Source organism: Echinops telfairi, unplaced genomic scaffold (assembly GCF_000313985.2).
Source record: "Echinops telfairi isolate 266 unplaced genomic scaffold, ASM31398v2 ScPeMD7_7400;HRSCAF=8409, whole genome shotgun sequence".
Classification (NCBI taxonomy): Eukaryota; Metazoa; Chordata; class Mammalia; order Afrosoricida; family Tenrecidae; genus Echinops; species Echinops telfairi.
Window position 1 is genome coordinate 44373134 of NW_022111300.1, and position 25155 is coordinate 44398288.

At 51.5% G+C, this 25155-nt stretch overlaps 1 protein-coding gene across 10 annotated transcripts in view; it reads left to right on the top strand.

Moving 5' to 3' along the window:
* Positions 1-25155, top strand: part of NEDD4L (NEDD4 like E3 ubiquitin protein ligase) — a 208066-nt gene that overhangs the window by 76753 nt on the left and 106158 nt on the right. The window lies entirely within an intron of this gene.

The window sequence follows — 25155 nt, forward strand, 5'->3', positions numbered from 1 at the left end:
CCAGCCTGTTAGAACTGTGCTTGAAAAGCCACTGGCAGGGCTGGCCTGTGACACCCCCAGGCGGCCTTTAAAAACCATCAGGGATATAGAGGAACACTGTGAAGTGCTTGTGGTTCTCCTAGCCATTAAAGTAAGCCGTGTCTGGTGGGACCGAGTCTTCCTGTGGCTTTTTGCTTTGGGTCAGTCCTGTTACAGTTTACTGGCTTGGTTTGTTTTTGTTTGCTTGTTTGTTTGTTTCTGTCCCATTTGGTCATAGTGAGCAAGAGTAGTCACACTGGGTGGACGGTCAGAATGTGTTTGGAAGCTTTATGGACCGAGGCTGGGGAAACTGATGGGGACTCGTGAAGGGTCAGCTCGCACAGCTGTGCAACCTAACACTGCCCACTTGAGTCTCTAAGCCCGAGATGCTGGATTTAGACGGGTAAGTGCCCGTCTCCAGCTGTGGAAACAGGCGGCCGGGAACAGACTTCGGCCTTTTCTGCTTGTCTTTCTTGCTCTCCTCCTGTCAGTGAAATGAAGTACGGAAAGACAGCTGCTCGTGCCACCGGCCTGGTGACTGCAGCTTCCCTAGATTGCCTCGGGATGAAGAGTTTAACCAGTTCTGTGTCTCGCCCATTGTCCTGAGCCACGGAGCCCTGGCTGAAAGTCGAAGTTGGACTCCACCCCCACCCCGAGTGTCACGAGCTAATCAGTGTAAAGATGCAACACTGAATTAATTCACTGGGGACTCTGTGTGTGTGCTTCACTTAAATTATTACTTTGTGCTCAGAAATTATATATCCATGTAAATAAATTGTCACCTTCCCATCTTGGGGGTTTTGCTGTTGCAAAGGAATAATGAGATGCGGAATGCCAATATTGCATTCTTCTCAGTCTTAAATCATTATTGAAAAATGTTTTCCTTCTGTGAGCCCCTGTTATTTTTTTCATGATCCCTTACCTTCCTATTAGGGCGTTGGCCAAATGCTTGATCGTGGTCTGAGCCAATATCATTTCTTACCCAACAGAACAAACATCGGTAGCATTTGACGATTAGAAAACACATGGCCTTGGAATCTATTTTAACTCAGAGTGATGCCGTGGGGCAGAGTAGAACTATGTCTATTGGATTTCCCAGGCGGAAATCTTTATGGAAGCCGACTGCCATGTCCCTTCCCCTGGAGTGGCTGGCGGGTTTGAACTGCCGCCCCTTTGGTCAACAACCAAGTGCTTAACTAGTTCACCACCAGGGCTCCCTTTGAGATGGTAGAAGATTGATTCTCTACCCCCGCAAGAAGTATCATCAGGCCGGTTGTGTAAGCTTTCTTGGGCGGATCAGTTCCATGCTGACCACAGACCAGCTAACTTCTATCATCAAAATGCATTCCCTAAAGGTTTAATGACTGTCCACATTATAACTCACTTGGCAGTTCTGATGATGGGACCAAATGGACTTCTAAAATTAAAATCCCCTGTGCCTTGAAGTTTCTCGTGTGACTAGAAAACACAGGGACCCCATGAAAGATTGTGCGCACCTCCTTTCAAGGGCTTGTCCAATGGCACCAGGTCTCTTGTCCAGGAAACACGTGTCTACACTATGTGGCTGAACATGAAATCGGACATTCCAGACAAAGTGAGTGCAGTTTAGTGAGAGGTAGTTTTCATTTTCTTAGCCATATTTTCTTGAACACTGACAAACATTACTAGATTTTGATATGAAGCTTGTTTGCTTATGTATTTCTTCTAGAAGGTCCTTTTCTTTAGGAAACAAAGCCTGTCACAGACTGTCCCAAAGCTACCCAAACGGCCCATGCCATTCCGCAGCTCTGCAGTGGTTCCCATGGGCAAGGGTGTTAATGTAGGCAGCTGCTGCCCCGGCCTTTTTTATCTTGAGGGGAAACATGCACTCGGACGTCTACAGCCTGGCTCTCACCAGCTCGCCCCATGTTTCAAATATCTCGCTTTGGTCAGAGGGCATTTCATTATTCCTGTGCATGAAACCTTCACCAGACGGATTCCAGTCCGGTTCTTGAATGACGTCTAATGTCTCCCTCGACTGGGGAGAACACCACTCAGGATTCCTTTGACAAACAGGCTCATATTTCCTAGGCTCTGCCTGGGGTCTGGTGACAAGGCTGAGTTGTTAGTGCTTTAGCTGTCCGTGCCTTCCCAGCATCCTGGGAGGACCAAATCGCCGCTGCAACACGGCTCCAAAACCTGCAGACCAGCTGGGTTCCTATGAAAAATAAAGGGGGACCTCTTGCAGCAAGCGCTCTTCAGCCAAATCTAATACCCTCCGGAGAGAAGACGGGGTTCTCATTGCCATCACCACCATGTGTTAGACGTTTTAGAGGGCTGACAAGACGCTGTGGCAAAATTAGTAGTCTCTTAACGAAGAGCGGAGTTGACGTCTTAAATTTGTGTTCATGTTAACTTTGTTTGGTTTATGAACCTCTGTATTGGAACCAACTGTATTGGAGCTACCTCGGGAAAGTTTGGAATCTCACCAGTATTTATGCCCTCTTTCTTGTGATTTTGTACATAGTCGCTGCCAGGCTCTGCGTTTCACAAGCCTGAGAAAGCCAACTTTTAAATCCCATTAATGTCATTAAGCATTTGTTCAAGTCCACTCTGTATATAGCATTACACTTACACTCACGACTTGGAAAGTTTCGGAGTTAATCTCAATTTCTTGCTGACACAGAGTTTCTAACATAAACAGAGGAAGCAGGTCCCGTCGGGAACAAAAACATGAATTCTAGCACCTGCCACATTTACTGGGAGGGGAGGGAGTGTCCTGGGTCTCTGACCTTTCCTTAGTGCCCGGTGGTAGACACACACTTCACAAAAGTAGCACAATGGTCCTTTGCGGTTACACTCGTGTTCTGGTGGATCACCAAGGAGCTGTGGAAATCACTTTAATTTGAGAATTTTAATTTGAGTCTCTTTTAGAAAAGATGACTTTAACCACGCAAAGAAAGGTCACCATTAGTAATAGCTGGGCATTATGGGTGTCTGTGTATGAGATTTTGCCCTAAGGAAAGTTCTATGACTCAAAGATATGCATCAATCTGGGTTTTTTTAAGTGGTCCTTGCACGGACTTGGTTTCCTATTGGACTCTGCACACGGATTTCCTCTGGATCTGTCCAGGAGTGGTCTGGACAGTCACGTAGCCATTGTGCACAGGGTTGGCTCCGGATATGCTTGTGTTGATGCGAGTCCAGGTAGATTAGAGAAACAAAACCATAGACACGCATATGTGTATAAGAGAGAGTTTTATCTGAAGGGTAATTGTACATTAAGAAAGCATCGCAACCCAGTCCGGTCCAAGCCCATAAGTCAGATATTAGCCCATATATCCGATACCGATCTATAAAGTCCTCTTCAGCATCACGAAACACATGCAGTGATGCCAAATTCAGGATGGTCACAGGCCAGTGGGTAGAAAGTCTTTGGATCCAGTGGCGTTGTAAGCATCTCAGCACTGGCAGGGGTCTCTGTGGCTTCTCTGGCTTCAGAGGTCTGGTTGCATCAGAGTAGGTCCATGTGGCTTCTCCAGTCAGGACTAGCGTAGTTCCATGTGTCTTGTCCCCTACAATGTCTCCTACGGAGTGTCTTGAGTGTCTCTTCCACCTCCAAGGAGAAAAAGCCAGATTTCCCAGAATCCTCAGGAGAAAGCCATGCCCACACAGAGGCCTCATTGGCTATGACTCGATTGACAGACCAGAGTCCACCCCTACACTCTTAATCCTCTCGAGTCCCGAATGTACACCAGGTTATGTAACTACCACACACACCCACACCTGCGATGTGACCACGTGCCGCAGTAGCTCATGTTTCTGTAGGGCTGCACAGGCTAACAAGTGCTTCCCTGTTGTTGCTGAAATGCATACAGCTATCCCCTCGCAGTGGCACCATGGTACTTGACCATCCCAACTATCATGGGACATTAGTGTCATCTCACTGTTTCAAATGCAGGTACTGGGATTGGCCATTAACTATGATAACCAGTACACTTTGAGGTCATTTCCTATATGTAAGCGGGAACTTGAAATTCACACACACCAGGGAACCCTTGTGGCACAATGTTTAAACACTTGGCGCTCACTGAAAGATTAGGGGTTCACACGCCCTTGGCAACTCTCTGGGAGGGAGAAAGCCCTCTTGGCCCATCCGTGAAGACGGAGGCTTGAAAAACCCACAGGCCAGCGTTCTTCTGTAACACGTGGGGTCGCCATGATTGGAATCAATACTTCACTCTGCCAAAATGTACTTGTGCAAACTATTGCAAATGGTGTGTGAAGCCAAGGAGCACTTTTCTTGCTTCTGCTACGTGGCCTTCCCCTGCTGACCCCTGGCAGCACTGGCCTCGTGGAGAGAGGCCTTTGGAGACCGAGGGTCTGGCAGGAAGTTTGCTATCTCTGAGCCCTTGGGTTGCTTGTCTTTTGCACTATTCATCTGTGAGCAGTGACAATGGAAATGCCCAACCTGTAGGTGAGCGATAAGGTTGAAATGAGACAGTGAGTGAGTCCCTGATGCACGCCATGTGACCTCCATCCCCTTAACTGGAACTTCTCTCCCCTCAGAGGGTTGGTGAGTTAACTGTGAACAGCTCCATTCCAATCAGCCATGGCCTCAGACACAGGACAACATGAATCCACATCTTATCTGGACACATCCACGTTCATCACTCACTTCAACACCCTTCCTACTTTCATTTCATCTTCCTAAATGCCTACCCTTGGGCATACATCCCATAACCCATACATCCCCGAGCCCCGGCCCCAGCCCAGGATGGAGCCATGCTGGGAAGACTTGGATAGTCATGAACAGTGCATTGCAGGGAAGGTCCGGGTTGACTAGAGAAACAAACCCAGAGACACTCAGGACTAGCCTTGTGTGGAACAGAGAGCTTTAATTCATATCAAGAAGACATTATCAAATCTGTCCAGATCAAGTCCATAAGTCCAACACTAGTCCATAAGTCCCTTTTCAGACCCGCGGAGCCACATGCAATGATGTAGAATCCAGGATCATCGCTGGCCGGTGGGTGCAAAGTCTTGTGGATCCAATGGTGGTGGACCATCTCCAGGGGTTGTGCAGGTCTCCCCGTGGGGTGGTGTCAGCAGGAAGGTGAAGCAAGAGGGAGAAGGGGGGGTTCCCAGGACCCTCCTTCTGAGTAGGTCACACCCACAAGGAGGCACCGGCATGCGGTGACCCTATTGACAGGCCAGACTCCACCCCAACACTTCAAGTTGACATGAAATCATGTAATTACCACACCCTCCTTCATTATATTTGCCCTCCTGAATCTTGAAACCGTGAAGGCTTTATTGCAGCTGATGTTGGCAGGCCTGTAGTCTTTTCGCTGTGTCATTTTGCCCTGATGTTTCCAATGGCGAAAGTGACTTTTCTTTGTTAGCAGCAGAGGCGTTTGAGATGCAATCAACCATTGTCGATGTGAAATGTTGACAAGGCAGGACTTTTACATGAGGGTAGTTTTTCGGGATCTGTCTCAGTAGATAATGCCTTTTAGGGGATGCGTGCAAGCGTCACTGTTGCTTTTGGCTAAGCCCAAATCCTGGGCATTGAAATAAAGCTCTCCTTGTATACTGTGCACGTGCTAATAAGCATTGCCTCTCTTAGAGGGAGCTGGGTGTTAACTTGGATCAAGGGGAAGTTAGTTCCTACAAGAGGAAGTTGGGAAAGAACTGGGCTGGGGGACTGGGCAAGCCACTGGGAGGTTTGATGAGGAGGTTACGTGGTTGGATACAAAAACGATGATCTGATGACATGCCACACCAACCCTGCCTGATTCACAATATCACTGCTTCTCAGAGAAGTTCACAGTACCAGATGAGAATTTTCTTGCAAGTTAGCTAAGGGTGTTTCTCTATATTTAATGGCTTACAGTGAATGGAAGTGCCCTCCCACCCACCTTTCTATCACTGCTAAATGGTCGTGTGACTTGAAAGCATCCTTTTCATAAAAACAATGAACAGTTTTGCTATGGAGACAGATTACCACTGCCACCAAGTCGATGCGACTCATGGTGACCCTACAGAAGAGGGTAGAACTGCCCCCGCGGCGTGCCGAGACTATCACTCTTTATGGGAATAGAAAGCCTCCTCTTTGTCCCAAAGTGGTGACCGGTGGTTTCCAATCTCTGACCTGGAGGTAAGCAGCGCAGATGGCACTCACTCCCCACCAGGACGTCTGCCAGCACGTTGATTCTGACGCCACAGAAGGTTCTCCTCCGCTGTAAATCTGTGCGGGAACAGAGCGCCTCATCTTTCTCCCGGGTCGTAGCGAGTGGATTTGAACCTCCCGCATGTGGTCAACAGCCCAGCGCTTTTCAGACCGTGCCCCCAGGACTCTGCAGAGACGGTTCGCTGTTGTAAGTGCATGTGTTGTCTTTCACCTTCAATCATTAGACGGGGCTGTTTGTAATACTGGACAAACGGGACAGGACAGAAGCCGGGAGCTCTGTTTGATGCTGTTGGGAGCATCCAGTCCCAGTTGACGGCATACTTCTCCCCAAAGAGAAGCCCTTCCAGCCACCATAGGAGGGGGCTAGTGCACTACCTGTTCCTTAACAAATACAGCCAGCTGATTTTTAAGTTCATCATTGACTTTGGCCTGCAAATGATGTTATTAATATCCAAATGACCCTTGGTAGAAAAAAAGGTCCCCAGCCCCCGCTCTTTTGGGATCTCCTGTCTTGAGCCTATTGGGGCACAGGGGCAGCACGGCCAGTACGCAGAACAGGTGAACTCTCACCTGTCGTGAGCGGCCCTGCAGGCTGGCCCAGGCGTCCCAGCCAGTGGTCTCTAGTCATGCCCACAGTTAATAGCTAGTTCCGGTTTCAGGATGTCGCATGGAATACATGGAATGTCTCAGATTCAGCTTTCTATACCCTTGATCCTATTTGAACCCTGCACTCGTCTGTCGATTTGGGGTCACTTGCTTCAGTCTCAGGGTGGAGGCAGGGCCGGGCCACGAATTGAAAGTCTGGTACCCCGAGCTAGAAGGGGCTTCGTGGGCTCCGGCTGGACTCGGCTTGCCATGCTACGGATGCCTCACCTCTGTTCCTTGAAATAGCTGCCCAGCCTGCGCTTCTGTGGAACTTCAGTGTTTGCTCCCCACCCCCCACATGTGTCCACTCGGGGCTTGGTCCCTCCAGGTGGGAGAGACCAGCCATGTTCCCTCCCCCACCCCTCCTACGCCCCCACCTCCCCCTACCCCCCGGCCAAGAACTGCCATTTACCAACCCATGGAGTTGATGTAGCTTTCTCTTGTGGCTTAATCTTTGTAGGGGCATCGGGTGGATCTTGCTCCTTATGTAATGCGGAGGGGTTGACTTCCAGCCAAAGGTGGTGTCTGTCAGAGAGGGGAGGGGAACGTTAGGAAGCATCTGAGACTTTGGTGAGTCAGATCATTTCTGATAGATTTAGCATGTGGGGTTTTTGGTTTTGTTCATTGCTTTCTGTAGTTCAGCGGGAGCTGGTAGATCTTACTTATTATTTCTGTTTTGTAAACTGTTTTATTGGCACTTCATCTACATATCCTACAATTCGATTGTTCAGTCATATCCGGAGCTAGTAGGTTTTAGAAAGACGTCTGACTGGCTGCCGTGGAGTCGATTGTAGGGCAGAGTAGCACTGCCCCATAGATTTCCAAGCTGTCTTTAGATACGCAGACGGCCTCCTCTTTCTCCCTCGGAGCAGCTGGTGCTTGGGGTTAAACTGCCCACCTTTCGGTTAGCGGCTGACTTAGTTAGTTTATACCTGTCCGATAAACACATGTGGGATTAATTGAAGGGCTGAGGGATAAATGGCTCGGCGAGCCTCGCCTTTCGAGTTCTTGGGTCTCTTGCTTTCTGATGGTCGGACCGGGTGAAGCTGCCTTGGCCAGTTCCCTGCTTTGTGTCTGTTTTGTGAGATGGAGGAGGACTTTGTGGACTGGTGTTGGACATATGGGTTAATGCTGGGCTTGGGCAGCACTGGTTGGGATGTTTTCTTGGTGCACATTTAACCTTTATATAAAACTCTCTTATACATGGGTTTCTGTGGATTTGTTTCTCTAAAGTACTCAGACTACTACAGCGGCCGAGTACTTAACCCTGGCCCCACCAGGGTCCTTAAAACACCTTAATGATCCACATATGTCCTAACGCACCCATTTCTTTGTGGGGGGCTTTTATAACCTCGTAGTCTTGTTTGGGAGGAATCGTGTTCTATTTTTGTTTTTTTAGAGCGGTGATTGCAGCTCGGAGAATGCCCGTGGGGCAGTTCTACTCTGTCACGGGGGTCTCACTGTGGGTCAGGGTCATTTCCATAGCACACAATAGCATTTCACTCTTCCAGGGGAAAAACAAGCTGTGTTGGCTTAGCTTTTCAAAAAATTGAATAGAAGCGTGGTGGTGGAGGGGGACTGGTCATGCTATCGGTGTGCATTTACGAAATTCCAACCCCACATTCTAGTAGGTCTTCCGTCTCTTGGGTTTGGGAGTCATGGGCAGAACCAGCAGGGCTCGGCCCGGTTCTCCCAGGGACCTGGTCCACCGTGATCACGGGAGCCAGCAGCACAACTTCTGGTGTGGCATTTTCCTTATGAGTTACACTGCCCGAAGCGTAATGCCTATTCCTTGTGTACGTGGGAGTTGCTCTTTTCCACCTGAAAAGTTGGAGGGGTGGAATGCTGAATTGTAATAGGTCTAAGCATATTTGATTTTAATATCTCAAGCCAAAGAACCTATTAGGGTGGTAGGGGCCAGACCTTCCCTCTCCTGATCTAATGTGACCCACACTAGGGCGTCCAGATGTTCAGCTGAGGACAGAGCCATGGGCAGGGCGCCACCCTCGGGCCTGTCTGGGCCAAGCTGGAAGGGGATCAGCAAGGGAGTTGTTACGCCTGCGGTTTGCCCTCTTTCTCCAGCTCCTATCTGCAGGGGCCAGTTTGTCATTTTCGATGAGTGGGCCTACAGAGATGCAAGTCACCTTCGGGATGGGCCAACCGTGTCCTTTCATTTTGGAGAGGAAGAGACTGAAGGCATGCCTTTTGCTCTTATGGAAAATGGTCTTTTTCACATCTTAGACTTGAAAGCATTGTTTGAAGTGACGTTGTCTTGATGCTTGATGTTGGAAGTAGAAGTGTTTGGGTTGCTTGGTTCCTAGGGCGTCCGGCTCTGCAGATAGGACAGCTGAGGCCAGGGCTGCTATTTTCAGTAGCAGCCGCTAAGCCAGTGCCCCCTCCCCACCCGGGTTGCTCACACACAAGACAGGTCCCCAGCGGGGGTAGGGAAGATGTCATGGGCAGGGACAATTGGAGGTGGTGGATCTTAAAGGGTGACAAAGATTTTTCTCCATGGGTCAGCAGGAGGAGCCCTGTGCGGAGACTGAGGGGACCACCAGGGATGCATTTGTCCCAAAATGTCCTTGGTCATGATCAGCAGGTTCCTCCAAACTGATCCTCAACGTACAGTGGCTCTGTGGAATTTGGGTGTGAGGTCCCCTGCAGGAAGAGTGCCTCACTTTTCCATGTGGCATTAGCAGAATCCCTCTCTTGCCACCAACCTTCCGGAACCGTCCTCTGCCCACGTTCTGACCTCCATTGGAGGAGACACAGACACCTGCAACCTTCATCTTAACACCGGGTTGTCGGCACATGATGCAGCAGACCATGATGAGAGCGTATCTGTTCATCTGCTTTTCCACTTAGTGGTGAACTCACACTGAAGAAGAGTGAGAGAACGGAATTTTCTTCTTTTTTAAATTTTTTATTTTAAAACATTTTTAAGAAGTGAATTTTCTCAGCACCGATCTTTCTGTCTGTTATGGCATATAATGCTAACCTTACTCGACAATAGGGTATGGGACACATGACCATGAGGACCCATCGAATCGTATTGACACAGTGGCTGCACCAGTGGGTTCAAACCTAGCCGTGATGGTGTGTTAGTCTGGGTACATTAGAGAAACAAATCCACAGAAACTCATGTGTATAAGAGAGAGTTTTATATAAAGGGTAAGTGCACATCAAGAAAACATCCCAACCCAGTGCTGCCCAAGCCCAAAAGTCCTAACATTAACCCATGTGTCCGACACCAATCCACAAAGTCCTCCTCCATCTCACAAAACACACACTATGACACCGTCTGCAGGAGGAAAGCCGAATCAGTGAGCATGTCAGCATCTCAGCGCTGGCAGGGGCTCCACACCACTGCATCAGGGTAGGTCCATGCGGCTTCTCCTCGGAGATGTTTTACAGGAAGTGAGCCTCGCCAGCCGAAGCAGGGAACTGGCTAAGGCAGCTGCATCCTGGTCCCACCGTCATAAAGCAAGAGACTCGAAAACTAGAAAGGCGAGGCTCACTGAGTCGTTTATCCCTCCGCCCTTCAATTAACCCCACGTGTGTTTATTGGCCAGGTTGGCCCAATAAACTTTAACTGTCTCATGGTGATGATGCTGTGGGGGCCGGGCAGTGTGGGGCTGTGCTGGGCAGTCCCTGCAAGTCAGAATTGTCCCGATGACCCCTAACAGCCTCAGCTTTGTATAGGAGAATGCACGCCACCTCGATGGGCATTTAGATGTAGCAGAAACACGCAGATGAAACAGAACCCTCATTTCCGCCAGTCAGATACCCTGTCCTTCCTCACGCGTGTCCCGTGCTTTGTGGCTACACTCATGAAGGGCAGCTCGGCGATATCGCTCACCCAGCTGCGCACAACCGACGGCCAGGTCATGAGACGGCAGCAGGGTCATCTGTTTCTGAGGGATGGTTGCGCCCCAAAAGCCTCCAAGCCAACCTAAGGGCAATAGGGAAAATGCAGGAAACAGCCGGACGGGCTTCATTGGTGGAGGGATGAGTAGGTATTCATCAGGTGACCGGCGCACACCAGAAAGCGGTGGAGGGTTATTGACTCGTGGGAAGCCCCAGGTAGGAGTGAGTGATAGAGAAGGCAGCTTGTGGGAGGAGACTCACCCGTTCTTGGTGGGGCAGGCCTCTGAAAAATATCCAGGCTCGGAGAAATTGCAGGGATTTGTGTGAATCCAGGAGCAATTCGAGATTTGGGAGGGGGAAAATGGTTGGTTGACTGGTTTCTTAAGGACCCAGTGGAAAAATCTTTTGTCCGACTTACTGTGACCTGTGGGTTGGACAACAGCCCCTGGTTCTTCAGCAAGCTCGCCATTCAGTGTCACGGGCCTATGGCTGCTGTGCACATCTGGACCTACAGACCGACGGGGCCGGATGGACCTCTGTGCTGCCCTGCCTGCCAGCCATGCCTTTGTTTTTGCTAAAGGGCTTGTGGTGAGAACAGGCATGGGGTGGGGGGGTTCGTTAGCCATTTGATTTGGTTCCTGGGATCAAATGCTTCCATGTGTTTCCTAAAACCTCCCTGTGTGTCATCGACGAGCCCCACCTCTGCTTGATCACGGGTGTGGAACTCCCCAGGTGGGCGCTGGAGACTGGAGAGGCGGCCGCCTTGCTATCACTAGGGGGTGAGGTGGTGCCCGGCTTTTCAGTGAATTTCCTGAGCCAGTTCTAAGCACCATTCTAAGGCGGGCGAGTGGGGGGCTGGGAGTGCAGCCTGAGCAGCCCCCGCACCTGGCTGCATCTAGTGATGGGGAGCTCACGTGCACACGTGGCCAGGGAGGCGATGGGGACGGCTGTGGGGAATTGCAGGGGGCAGTGCTGCCAGGCCAAGGCTGGCATGGCGTGGCCGATGAGCAAGCCTCACATAGTTCCCCCACCTGCAGGTGAGTAGTCAGCATAGACATCCCCGCCCCCGCCCTGCAAATAGCTGGGAGCCCCTCCAGACAAGAGGGGTGGCAAGGATAAGTGGTCTCAAGCCCAGAGAGCCTGGGAGCCGGTGACTGGCTGCACTGGAGAGTTGGCATGAGGTGCTTGGACTGGAAGGGGTTGGTCTCGCGGTGCTGTGGGCAGATGGCCCAGGCCACGGGAAAGACTTGGAGAGGGAAGGCAGGAGGGAGAGGGGTTAGAACAGAGCCTTGGCGTGATCCCATCCTTGTTTGGTGGGGGTCCCACTGGCAGCTGCTCTGGGGCCCCAGGCAGGAGAAGCCTGGGTGGCTGTCCCACCTTGATCCAGGGGACAGAACCTCCCTCCCTTGTCTCAGGGGTCTGACCCTCCCTGCTTAGTCCGCCCTTGTCTCTGGAAACTCAATTCTCCTTCCTCTCGTGCTGTTGCTGCTGCTGCGCTCAGCTGCCTGTGGGGCCGTGGGTGGGTTTATTTCTGCACTCGAACTCCAGCGCCTCCCTCTGATCTGCAAATTGCGCCGGCCATTGATGAATCATCTGGGGGCTACACGCACACGCACGGTGTCTTAAATAGCTCATCTCTCCTCTGCAGGCTCCAGCCCAGAAAGGCAGGCCTCGCAGAAGGGGGCGGGGGTGTCCTCAAGCGAGGCTCCTGCATCTGCCCGTTTCCCAGGGCTTTGGATGCCATGACACACACACCCCTTTCCCCAGTCATTGCATTTCCTTGTCTGGTCGACAACTCCGGGCCTCCCTGTCTGGAGGAGTGGAGGGTCGTGATCAGGAGAGCAACACAGCCAAGTCTTCTCTGAGGAAATAGACATGCTTTTTGCCCCAGCTGCTAAGGCTTTCCTCCCCAACTGGCTTGAAATCCAGAGAACCAGAGACACCAAGTCATCATGCTGAGGTTCTGCACACCATCCCGCACCCCCGCCCCCCCACCCCCCGCCCCCAGCTGCTTCCAAGGAGGTTCCAGCTCTCTGTAGCCGGCACAGTGCCCCGGGGCCTTTCTTGGCGGTGACCTCCACAGATGCAGATCACCAGACCTTTCATCCACAGCACTGCCTGGCCCACATGGTGGTGTGAGCCACTGCCAAGCATTCGTAGCGCCCAGGGTGTTCTGAAGCCTTGTAGTGAGCAGTTCAGCCCAGCCACAGGGGCTGTGTTTGGAGGGGCAGAAGGAGAGAGCCGGCTCCTGGGACGTGTCTAGTCCGGCAACCACAAAGGGTCACAGGCAGGCCCTGGCAATAAGTCAGTAACAGGAGCCCTGAGGTCACAGAAGACTCGCTGGAGACTGGGTTTCCTTTCAGGTGGCGTCTGTCTCTGAGCAGTGTGTTCCAGGTGGCGGCGGGAGGAATGCCGAGGTTTGTGGCCAAGCAAAACAGATGCACAAAGAATGCCCTGCCTGGGGAAGGGGGGAGAAGTGGGAAGGGCAGGGTGTATTTGGCATGGTGGGGGAGGATTAGAGAAACAGGAGACACAGGGGGGTATGGTGGTGGAGAGGGGCTGGATGGAATGGTCTGTCATAAAATGGAGGTTTAAAATTTAATAAACCTTCCCTTAATGCTCAGAAAAGCCTCCTAGGATCCTGCGAGCACTTGCAGGACTGGTGGGACTCAGCTCTGTGCCCCTGCCTGCACGGCAGCTTTCAGTGGCTCAGGCACACTGGGCAGGCTGATTAAATGTCCATCTTCTCTCCAATCCAGTCCACTGGGCATGCGAGCCTTTCATCTGAACTCACTGCCAGGTTTGCTAATTAGCAGGTCCGCTCTTCTGGGCAGTGCCCACCAGGGCAAAGCACTTCACTGTCCTGATTACCCAGCCCCCTGCTGGCACTCCAGGGCGCCAGGCTCAAGGATAGGCTCTTGTTTCTGGGGGTGGGCCATCAGCATCTAGCTGCAGTGGCTGTGACCCGCTGGCTCTGATGTGCGAGTCCAGTCAGGGTTGGAAACAACTTTCCGTTTAAGAGGATAAGGCCAGGGATAACCGAGTTCTGGGTTTGCCGACTTTTAGTAAAACAAAAAATAAGGCAGTGCTGATTTCGCTCACATGTTTTCTGTGGTCACTCTTTCATGTACACCCATGTTGTCTGCCTCTTGCTGGAACCCAGGGGGCTCCTTGGGGACTTAGGCGCCGGCAAAATGAATTCCCACTCGAAGGAGACAGTCCCCATGCCTGTGCATGAGGCAACACCGAGGACCCCAGTGGGATCCTTGCAAGCGCCATTTTCCTACCTCTGGAGGATTAGCTTCCCAAATAGCTCTGGCATGAAAGGATTGGTTTCCCCAGCTGCAGAGCGTTAGTGAAAGTGGGTACTCAGACCCAGCCCATCCAGACTGGTCTATCCGGTTCTACAGCCTGCAAACAGCTCTTTTCTCCAAGCCACTAAAGTGTCTTCTTTCTGTCAATATGAACTTGGTGCATTTGTGTGGCTTGGAAAACTCCCCTTCCGGAAACTGCTGGCCCGCCGTCGCACTCTGGCGAGCCTCGGAGAAGTGGCAGTAGGCGGTTGGCTTTCCGCCCTCGTAACATTCAAAGCAGAATGGTAAAAATGGACCGGACCCGAAGGTGCCCTGAGCCAGCCTCGGTTTTTCTTAAGCCAGGAACTCGAAGTGGCCGGCCCACAGGCGCACAAGAAGGAGCCAGGAGAGCTGGGACTTGGGGTGGCCTGACCCACGGAGCGCCACTCTTCCTGCTACACCCGGCACAAGGGCTTGGTTACTGTAGCCAAGCCCCGGCCATCTGGACTTTCCGCCATGGGGCCTGCCGGGAATTGCCTGGCTCCTGGATTAAGGGCGAGTTCTCAATGTTCTGTTTCGCTCCTCAGTTGCCACCGTAGGTAGAGCCGTCTAAGCCCGTCTCAACCACCTTTTGACTCCACGTCTCGGAGCTGTGGGCTGCTGTACCGACCCATCCATTCATTTTCTAAATATCGGTCGGAAGCGAAAATCCATAGATCAATCGATGGCAGTGAGCTTTGTTTCGTCGGATGACGCCATTGGCTCCTAAGCACGCCTACGAGCCAAGTCCCTCACTCGTGCCATCGAGTTGATGTCCCCTCTCAGTGACCCTCTGGGACAGTTTGAGCCTCTGAGACGGTGACTGTTTCCGGGAGTAGAAAGGGGCTTCTTTCTCCCCTGGAGCCGCTGTGGTTTCCGACCTTGCCAACCACAGCCCATTTTGTAACCCACTCCTCCTCAGACTCCACGCCAGGTCCCTGGGAGGGGTGAGGAGGGAAGAACTGGACTCCTTATTCACTTTGCTTCGGTCAGCTCTCCCACCATGGTCTCACTGGGACCACTCTGCTCCCTACCCCTTCCTTTTTCACTTCTCTTGCAAATCGCCCATCACGTGCTGTGTCTGTTGTCTACCAACCCACCTTCCTCTTCTCACCGTGGCTTCTCGTCTGGCCCTGAGGAAATAGAAAGGAGTTGGTGGAGCTAGGAAGGGTTGTTGGTGAAGAATCAGTTCTTTGTGAGTGAAACGCTAGTGGACTGTCTCTCTCCTCTGTATCCCTTTGCCGATTTCAGTCTCATTTCCCTCTTGGAAGGAGCCCAGGTGGCAGAGTGAATTGCGTGCTGGGCTGCTCACCCCAAGGGTGCTGGTTCAAACCCATCAGCTGCTCACGGGAGAAAGGTGAAGCTTTCTCCTCCCGTAAAGAGTCACAGCCTTAGGAACCCGCAGGACCAGTTCTGCACTGTCGTATTGGGTTGCTATGAGTTGGAATTGATTCGGGACCAGATGAGTTGTTATTGTCAGGTATGAATGCAGGATTAAAGAGGATGACGGATGCCACCTGTTTAGCCTAGTGCCCAGCACTATAATGAAAAGAATTAAAAAAAAGAATGAACTATATTCTAATTCCTAATTATAAATCATAATAATTCATCATTATGAAAATTATTCTAAGAAAAGATACTATGATCTACTCAACTTCTGTGGGTCAGCAACTTCTGTACTAGAAAACCGTGACAACCCCTGGCCTGCCTGAGTGGTCCTGCACACCACTGGGTTTTCCTGGCTGGGACCTTTGGGAATCAGAACACCAGGCCTTTCTTCCGAGTGCTGCTGGGTGAGTTCAAGCCACACCCCTTTCCGTGAATAGTCTAACTCTTAACCACCATATATACTCATGTGTAAGCCAGGTTTTCCAGCACATTTTTCCAGCAGTTTTTGTGGTAAATTTAGGTGCCTCTGCTGATATTCGGGTCGGCTTATACTCAAGTCCATGTGATATTTCCACCTCCTGGGAACTTGGCGCTTATTCACACGTCATAGAACGATAGCCGTTCTTAGAGCTGTTTGTTCCCTCTGCACCAGAAGGCGAGCATGTCTTACAGCTGGGTAGGGATTGGATCTGGCAGCCTGTGTTTCACGACTCTTGTTAGTTTAGTATGGCTGGCTAGGTTTATGGCGGGCGCTGGTGGCACAGTGGCCAAGTCCTCAGCCACTAACAAAAGACAGCGGTTCCAACCCACCGGCCTCCATGGAAGAAAATGTGACAGTCTGCCTCGGTAAAGATTTCAGCCTTGGAAACCCTGTGGGCAGTTCAACTCTTTTATAGGGTTGCTTTGAGTTGTAACCAACTCAAATAACAATGGGTTTTGGTTTCTGGGTTTTGCCCTTGGCCTTTTGACTCACAGCAAAACCCTACAGGGAAGAATAGAATGTATTACCCAGGGTCCGAGGCTGTTTAAATCTTTATGGGAGCAGAAAGCCTCATCTTTCTCCCGAGGAATGTCTGGTGGCTTTGAACCGCTGGTCTTGTGGTTCACAGCCCAACTCATTATCCACGACACCACCAGGACTCCCTTACCGCTCCAGCATTGTGAATTTCCCAATGAATGTCTATGGAAGAGCCATGAGAAAGAAATGAATGCAAAGTGTTCTTTAAAAGATTTGACGATTCCCTCGGCTTCGGTGTGGTGGGGTCCGCAAGTGTTATGACCTTAAGTACAAAGGGTGGAAGGCTTCTGTGACTTCTCTCTTGTCAGAACAAGATCCCTTTCTGATCGTTTCTTCCTTTCCCCTGAATGCGTGTTTCAAGAGTCCTCAACGACTTTTCATTAAATCCCAAACAGAATCATCACAATTAAGTTACCCTGTTAGGATCACACGAGCCAGGGAAAAATAAAGATCGTAGAGTATGCGTACCTAGTATCCTTCCCCAAGAAGCTTTATGTCTCTCTAAATTATGAAAACCAAATCCTGTGTGTGGTAGATGTGTAGGTAAGCAATAATTGTGCCAGCATTTGTGTTATTAACCCATCTAACTGGTCTCAAGTCAATTCTAACTCACTTTGATGGCCCGCAGGACAGAGTAGAACTACCCCATAGGGATTCCGAGGATTCTTTACAAAATCAAACGGCCACATTTTCCTCCTGCAGGGCAGCTGGTGGTTTTGAACCACTGACCTTACAGTTAGCAGTCAAATTCTTAACCACAGCACCACCAGGTCTCCTATTAATCACACGTTGCAGTTGTATATTTTCCCGTTGAGTAGGATAAGCATGGAGGAGCAAAGTGGGTGGTTTTCCCGCATGTATTATTATCCTGTTTGATAATCGTTATATTTAAAATAACCTTGTACTTTCTGTTTTGAATGACTTCCCCCACTTCACCACAATCGCTTCTCTGTCATTTTACTCCCCAGATTTCAGGAACCTGTTAATAAAGGAGGTATAAAGAATTTGTCGCTCATTTAGAGTGTGCTTTGAAATGAGGTTGTCAGCAAATCACAACTTCTCAAACCTAGCACTGCCATTGGACTTCACCCTGGGTGCATAAAATAAACTCGGTATTTGTGAACACGAGAAAATGTAAAAAAATCACTTAATCGATTCTCTCTCCCCTATATTTTAGACTTGCATACTTGTAAGTCACCTTAAGTGTTACAGAACAGGTAAGGTTTTTTTTTCATGCAGTAGTGAATTCATTGGTGAGAGAATAGAAGTTAAAAAAAAATCTTCTTTACTGATATTGAATTTGCTCACGCAATAGAACTCTGCATCCGTAAACCCAGGTGGGCGGGCAGTGGCTGGGGGAGAAGCCACAGCTCACCGGTGGAGCTGGGAGGAAATAACTTGACTTCAGTGATTTGCCCACTGGGGCCGCAAGAATCAACATCAAAGCCCATGAGGAAATAGCCCTTCTGGATCCCTCGTAGGGACCAGGGCCCTGTGAAGTTCTGGTACCGAGCGACCCAGATGTGGTTGCTGCGTGGGGGGGCATGTTCTAGCTGTTGTAGTGAGGATCATAAGAGCGCGCCCATAAATCAAATGAGCACATCGTTTTCTAAGTATGAAAGAAACGGGAGAGCAAGCATGACCTCTGGAGTGGCGTCCCCACCCTGCAGGGTCGCTGGCCGTCAGTGGAGGCTGGCCAAGTGCCCGCCATGATGCTGAACAGCCTTTGGCGGCGTCACCAGAAGCAGGCTCTGAAGCCTGGCAGTGGAGCACGGCGGTCTCATCCCATTGGGGTTGGGATCACCATGAGCTGAAGGCTGACGGAGTAACACCTGACACCAGCAACTTGAAGGGCAGTTGGAAGGCACCCCCCACCCACCCCACCGCCAGGGCTGTGAGCAGGAGGCAGTGGGTGGAGGGACGGACAGCCCAGGCAGGAGGAACCTCACACACACGCCTTGCCTGGGGAAGAGGGAGGTGTGTGGGAGGAATTGAGAGGTTGCCACGAGGCCGGAAGAAGGGGCCTGTGGTCCAGAGCAGGCCAATAGACCGGTCCCCTTGCCTGACGGTAAGGAACAGGTCAACACCTTGGTATCCGTGCTTACAAAATCTGATAGATCCAAAACATTAATCACCCCTGCCTGCTCCTCTGAATTATAGGAAAAGAAAGCATGGTATTTTGGACAGTCCAAAACATATGATTTGATTTCATATAGATCAGTGGTTCTCAACCTTCCTAATGCCGCAACCCTCTAATACAGTTCCTTATGTGGTGGTGACCTCCCGGACCACAAAATTATTTTCGTTGCTACTTCACAACTGTCATTTTGCTATTGTTATGAATTGGGCGACCCCTGTGAAAGGGTTGTTCGACCCCCCAAAGGGGTCAGGACCCACAAGTTGAGAACCACTGATACAGATCATTCTTAGAAGAATGCTCAAGGGAGACACTTTTTTTTAAACTCGTTAAACTAAGCTATTTAGTTTTTACAAATGTGTCAGGGTTATTTTTGGTTTAAGGTTTAAAGATTATTCCAGGGCAATTGTTTCAGGGGTTCATCTACCAAACATGGCTCCAGAAGGTCTGGGGAGTCCATGAGAATTTAAAACCTTCTTTTACGTGTCCCCCCTTTTGGTGTATAGAATCCTGGATCAAAATTTCAGTAACGGTAGCTGGTGTCCCATCCAGTTCTTCTGGTCTACTGGCAGAGATGGTGGTGGTCGATGGAGGTGATTCGCCGCACGTTCCATCCCCGCCTCCTCTCCCTGGCTCTCCTCCTCCCTCTGCTGCTCCAGGTGAATAGGAAAAGCCTCTTTCTCCTCTCTAGCCATTCCTCTCTCCGATGAGAGAGCCGCTTTGATGTCCTTCACACAGCCATGTACTGAGACGGCATAAGGCCCAGTCGGTGTCAGTGAATGTACGATGTTCTTGTCTCTAGGATCCAGCTTCACGTTCAAAACAGCTGACAGAGGAGGTTCAGCCTTGCTTTTCTTTGTCGTTCATTTGGTAGGGCACACGAGCTGTGTCTGGGGAATGGGGTACAGTGTGGTTGTTGGCAGTCTGGTGTTGTAGATGGGTATGATGACAAGTTGGGCAAAGGGGCTTACTGGTGTAACGAGCACTGTGGGCTGCTAAATGCAGGGTTAGTGGTTCGATACCACCAGCTGCTCAGCAGAAGAATGATGAGGCCGCCTGCTCCCATAGCGATGTATGGTCATGGAAACCCTGTGTGGGGTCACTGTGACTCAGAGTCTAATTGGTGGCAGCGGGTTGGGTTGGGTTGGGGGTCTAGCTTAGGCTCCGGTGGTTTGCTTTGGGCCAAAAGAGCGGGCTGTGTGGCTCTCGGTGTAGGTCTGCATCGGTCCTCAGACCGCAGTTAGGATTGGCTCAGCACGCCCTCCTTAGAGTAATCGGAAGGTGACAGAATGGGGACACTGGGAGGCGGCTGTGGGTTTTTATCCCTCCCCAGTCAGGAGATGGGGTTTATTTCTCCTCGTGGAATCCAGGTCGCCCTTGGTGGACTTGAACCCGCAGCCTGATGCTAGGTCATGTGTGTGCAGCTTTCTTAAAAGACTCTGAAAGGACTGGTAACTTCTTCTTCTCCTTGAGTAGGGAGGGGAGGGGAGGTGGGGGGCAAGGAGCTGTCCTACAAAGGAACTCCAGGGAGCCACACACGTGGTCACTTCAAAGTCACCTCCTTGAAAAGCCTCGTGATCTTTTCATTCCATTCTCCATGAGCTCTGGCGGGTAGCTCCAGCTTTCCAACTCTAACCCCCACCTAAGTGCTGGGCTGCCATCATGGGTGCTCAGCCCAGCGGGCCAGGCCCCCATCACGTTGGAGGCCGCCAGAGGCCCACCTGGCCAGTCACTGGGTCCAGAGAGGAATGCATGGTGCTTGTGCGTGAAGGCCCTAAGTGCTTGGGGCAGGGGGGGTCGGGGGGGGGGGGGCATGCATGTTGCCCAGAGATGACCAGGAGACTGGCCCCGGAGAGCTCATCCTGGACATCTAAACGTGGCCTCTCCAGGTGCGTGGGGTGGCCAGTGCTTGGGCAGCTGTTTTTCCAGGAAGCTGGAGGCGGGCAGCCTTGCACAGGATGGCAGCCCCAGGCATTTGGGGGGATACTGGGCTAGGGCAGCTCAGAAACACCGTCAGGAGCCCCAACCAGGAGAAGGCATGGATGCGACCAGGAATGGAATTAATTTCTCAACTTGAAGCTGAAAAGGCAGCATTGTATAAGGAAGTGGGCCGTGTTCTCCAGGCTGCTGAGTGAGAATGGAAATTCGTAGCCTAGAACCTCAGCCACCATCCAGCCCTTTGTCCATCTGATCTAATAGCTGGGTGATGAAGGGCTCCCTCCCAGTAATAACAAGTGGTTTAACACGGGACTCACCACTGATACAGAATTTCAAAACAGACGCGGTAGCCAGCACCCAGAGCATGTGACGAGTCGTGTGTGTGTGTGTGTGTGTGTGTGTGTGTGTGTGCATTCACTTGATTGATGCTCAATAAATGAGTAGAGTTTAGCTTCTGCAGCGATGTCTCTTGTGTTACATGATTTGCCAGGTTTGTTGTAAAGCAAAGTTGGGTACGAATCACAACAGCCAGCCTGCGTGATGAGCCGTGCCTCCAGGGGACCGTGGCTGGTCTCCTTGTCACGTGGTTACTTAAAGCAGACACAGGAGACCGAAGGACAAGCACAGCATGTCCTCCTTCCCGAGTGCCTGCAGGAGCCACCACACCCCACATCCGCTGGTGAGGAGGAGGTGTAGGACAGCCTCCGGTCAGTAGCCCTGTCTTGGTCCCCAGGGAAGTAACAGTGGAGCCGCTGTGTCAGCCAGCCTTTCCAGCACTGCAGCGTCACCTGACCCAGGCTGGTGTGCCCGAGGGACCGCACGTGGAGACGGATGGAATGCTTGGGAGAAGGCAGACTTTCAGCCGCCTGGTCTCTGCAGTGGCTGTGGGTTAAGATCACATGTGGACGGTCCCGGTGAGGGAGCCCTTGGTGGGGTACACATTGGGCGGCTACCACAAGGTCAGCAGTTGGAATCTACCAGTGGCCCTATGGGAGAAGGATGAGGCTTTCTACTCCCATCAGAGACACAGCCTTGGAAATCATGGCCGGGTCTACTCTGCCCTACTGGGTCATCGAGAGTTAGAATGGACTCGTGGACAGTGTCTTATTTATTTATTTGGGGCCGGGGGTGGATTCTGACTCCCGGTGTCCCCGTGTGGCTCACAGTGGAATGGTGCTCTGTGGCATTTTTAATGGCTTGACTTTCCAGCTGTTGACGGTCAGGCTGTGTCTCCTCTGAGGTGCTAGGAGGTGGATTTGAACCACTGACCTTTAGGTTAGCCACAGGCGCATCAGCACTTGTCCCGCCCAGAGATGCCTGCAGGTAAGACCAGTCCCAAAGGAAGCATGTCTGATTTGCTTCTGACTCCTAGTAACCCTCCAAGGACAGAGACCTTCCGCTACAGAGGTCCAGGGCCTCACCTTGGTTGGACCAGGTGTGCAGATGGGCTCCCCTCTCTCCCTCAGAGAGACAGCGGGCGTGAACGACAGGACAGCACGCACTCAAATGTCAGTTCAAACCAGTAGGAAGACGAAGGGTATGTTTCAGGTCCTGAAGCCGCAGAAGGTAAGAAGTTACGGAGGAAGAAAGGTAGAAACAGGGTCTTGGAGAAGGCCCAGCGTTTAGTCAGGCAGGGGAGGCATGGCTCTCGCAGAAGATCCAGCTCGTGGGTCATCTTTTGGGGTCAGCTTTTGTCTAGGCCGTTGCCCGCGGGAACAACTGGCTGGTGTGTGTCTTTCACCTCGGGACACATTTTAGTACTAATGTTTTACCAGAGATACTTTTTCAAGATGATAAGCCCTCGGCTGTCCTGTCGATTCCAAGTGAAGCAGACACTATCCAGGGCCCCTGGACATCTGTATGGGAACAGCCGGCCTCACATTTCTCCCTCGGAGCTACTGGTAAATCAGAACTGCTGATCTTACTTACCTGGCAGCCGCACCAGGCCTCCTTGTTACAAAATTTATATCAAAACCAAGCCCACGGACATCGAGTCAGCCTGACCCATCGCAGCCCTGGGTCGGGTTCCTGGGGCTTTCACTTGTCGGGAGCGGACAGTCTCATCTTGCTCCTTTGGGAGCCGCTGGTGGGTTTGAACCACCAACTCTGCGGTGAACAGTCCCAGGGTTTACCCAGCAGCGTCTCCTCAAGGTGGGGCGTAGGGAACTCCTTTTCTCGAGTGAATAGGGTCCAAACAGTGGCATCATGTTTCGGTTTTGTTGACAGTTTGCCAAGCCGGCTGCCGTGGTGCAGTAAGACCATGAAAGTGACGGCAAGGCCCGTTTTCTGCCACGACTGGGTCTGGGACTCTGATCGCGTAGCCTTCCAGAATCCACGTCTGTCTTTGTACAGCAAAAATGGCAGCGCTAGCGCTGGCTTGCCTGGGCGTCATGGGGCTGGAATGAGGAGCTGAGAGCTGTGTGTGTCCGGAAGGCTGTGTGTTAATAGAATGCTCACGAGAGGAAGAAAGAACCCTGGTGATGCAGTGGTTAGACTGCTCCGCAGCCAACCTGAGCGTTGACGGTTCAAGCCCACCGGCTGCATCGCGGGAGGAAGGTGCTCGATTCTAAAATGACTGCATCTGTTAAAGCCTTGTGGGGCAACTCTTCCTCTGTCCTGCAGGGGCCGCCGTGAAGCAGAATTGACCGGACGCCAATGGGTTTGAGCCCTTGTGGGTTTGAATTCTTAATAGTTGCTTTTCTCCCCACCCCCCTTCTTTTCTCTTCACTCCTCGGGAAGACTTGAGGGGAATTTAGACTTGGGTGGTCTTAGGCCTGAGCGGTTAAGGAAGCCGACAAAGCAGCCTGAGCACAGACTTCTGTCTGGGCCATGCATATTGCTGGGCTGTGGGCAGAGTGGCCAGACTGTGTTGTGTGTCCCTGTTCACAGACTCTGATGCAGCTGTCCTCGGGCCCTTAGGTCAAGCATGCCAGGCTCTGCTGTTGCTCAGACGTTCTGTGGAGACACTCTGTTTGTCCCCAGGTGAGCATGCCTGGCCCTCTGTGGGCCAGATGTGCAGTCAGGCCAGAAGAGGCAACACAGGAGGGGACATGCAAAGGTTTGTGGGGAGGTTCCATGATCTGCCACGTAAGGTTTTGAAGCCCCCTCCTATGCTCCTGGCTGCAAAGCTAAAAAAGCTGGTACAAATGAAATCCAGGCCGAAGTTTCCAGAAGCTCCAAAGCGGCAGCCTTTGGGAGCAAAATTGGAAACCCACTGGTTCTTATTTTGCCATTTGGACCCGCCGAGAAGCAAGCCGAGAATGCAGACATAACCCAATAAAGTAGGCAGCAATTAACAGCGGGCAGCTGCCCATGGGAGACTGAGTGACTGTGGCAAGTCAGAGGCAGGCCCCCAGCCTTTCATTTCCCTGTCACTGGGCTCCTCCTAGCCCGCCCGCAGGACATGCTCCAGCCCCGCCACCCCGCCCTCCGAGACTGCGCTTCTGATGGCTGGCAGGCAGCACTCCCCCGTGCCTCTGCTGCCTGAAAGGTCATTGTATTTGTTGGTCCTCACCAAGGAGTGGTCTCTCCTCAGTGGAAGGCTTCCTTTGCCCCTCTCTCCCTAGGAGGAATCCCTTAAGATGCAGTGTAGAGGCAAGGCTTTCTGCCCCCAAGACACTGCAGAATCCTGAAACCAAGAAACCCTCTCTTCCCTTCATCCCCCTGCCTCGCCAAGAGGCCACCCTCCCAGAAGGGGCCTTAAGATGTTCGTGGGGAAATGAAGGATGAAAAGACAGGGGCTTTTCCCCACCAACTTGGTGTGCTGCCCCATTGTCGATAGGAATTTAAACTTAGAAAATGGATCATGATAAACCAGCACTCGAGTTATGTTTTAGATTTAGGGGTGGCACGTAGATTATTGGGGGAGGGGAGGGGCTGCAACCCATGTGTCTATGCCACCCAATGATTTTAACTTCTGGAACACTGTGCTAAGTGAACTGGCGATGATCCCACACTTGTGTGGTTTCTGTAAGCCTCCCCTTTCCCACCCCAGGTAATGTAACAGAAGTAGTTCATGGTCTATTTCAAGAAACAAGAGTCGAAGGGAAGCTGAGCCCCGAACCTCATAAAAACTGGCCACCTTGCAAACACTTTCTTCCTAGCTTAGCTATTTTTAGCATCGGTGCTATTGTTGGAAATAGCAAAGGTGGTTCCTTTTATTTATTTTATATAATAACTCAAAGACATTGCAGAGTGTCCCCGATCCCAACTAGTTCTGGTGGGAGCACTGAGCCGCAGCTGAGCTCCTGGTGTTCCCTCCACTGCCCAGCTGTGTCTGGCCCACCTGGCAGTGTCTAACGCAGGGTGAACTGGAGCTGTAGGCAACAGCAGGCTCCTGATGGCAAAGTCACAGGACAAGCTAGAGCCTTGGAAACACCAGGTGCTGAGCCCTCGGCCCCATCCTCCACTTCCTGCCCAATTCCACCGTGTGGGCCACACGCATAATCCTGGTGAGCGCAGTTCTCCTGGCATCCCCCCGGGCAAACCCCACAGTGCTCCTTGTTGCCTGGAGGGCAAGGCTGCCCACGTGGCCCACCCCAGGAACCGTTCCCAAGGCCTGGTACTGCTCTAAGCCTTTATTCCCAGAAGATACTTACATGTGTCTTATAAGTATCTGACTGTGCACAGGCATTTGAGT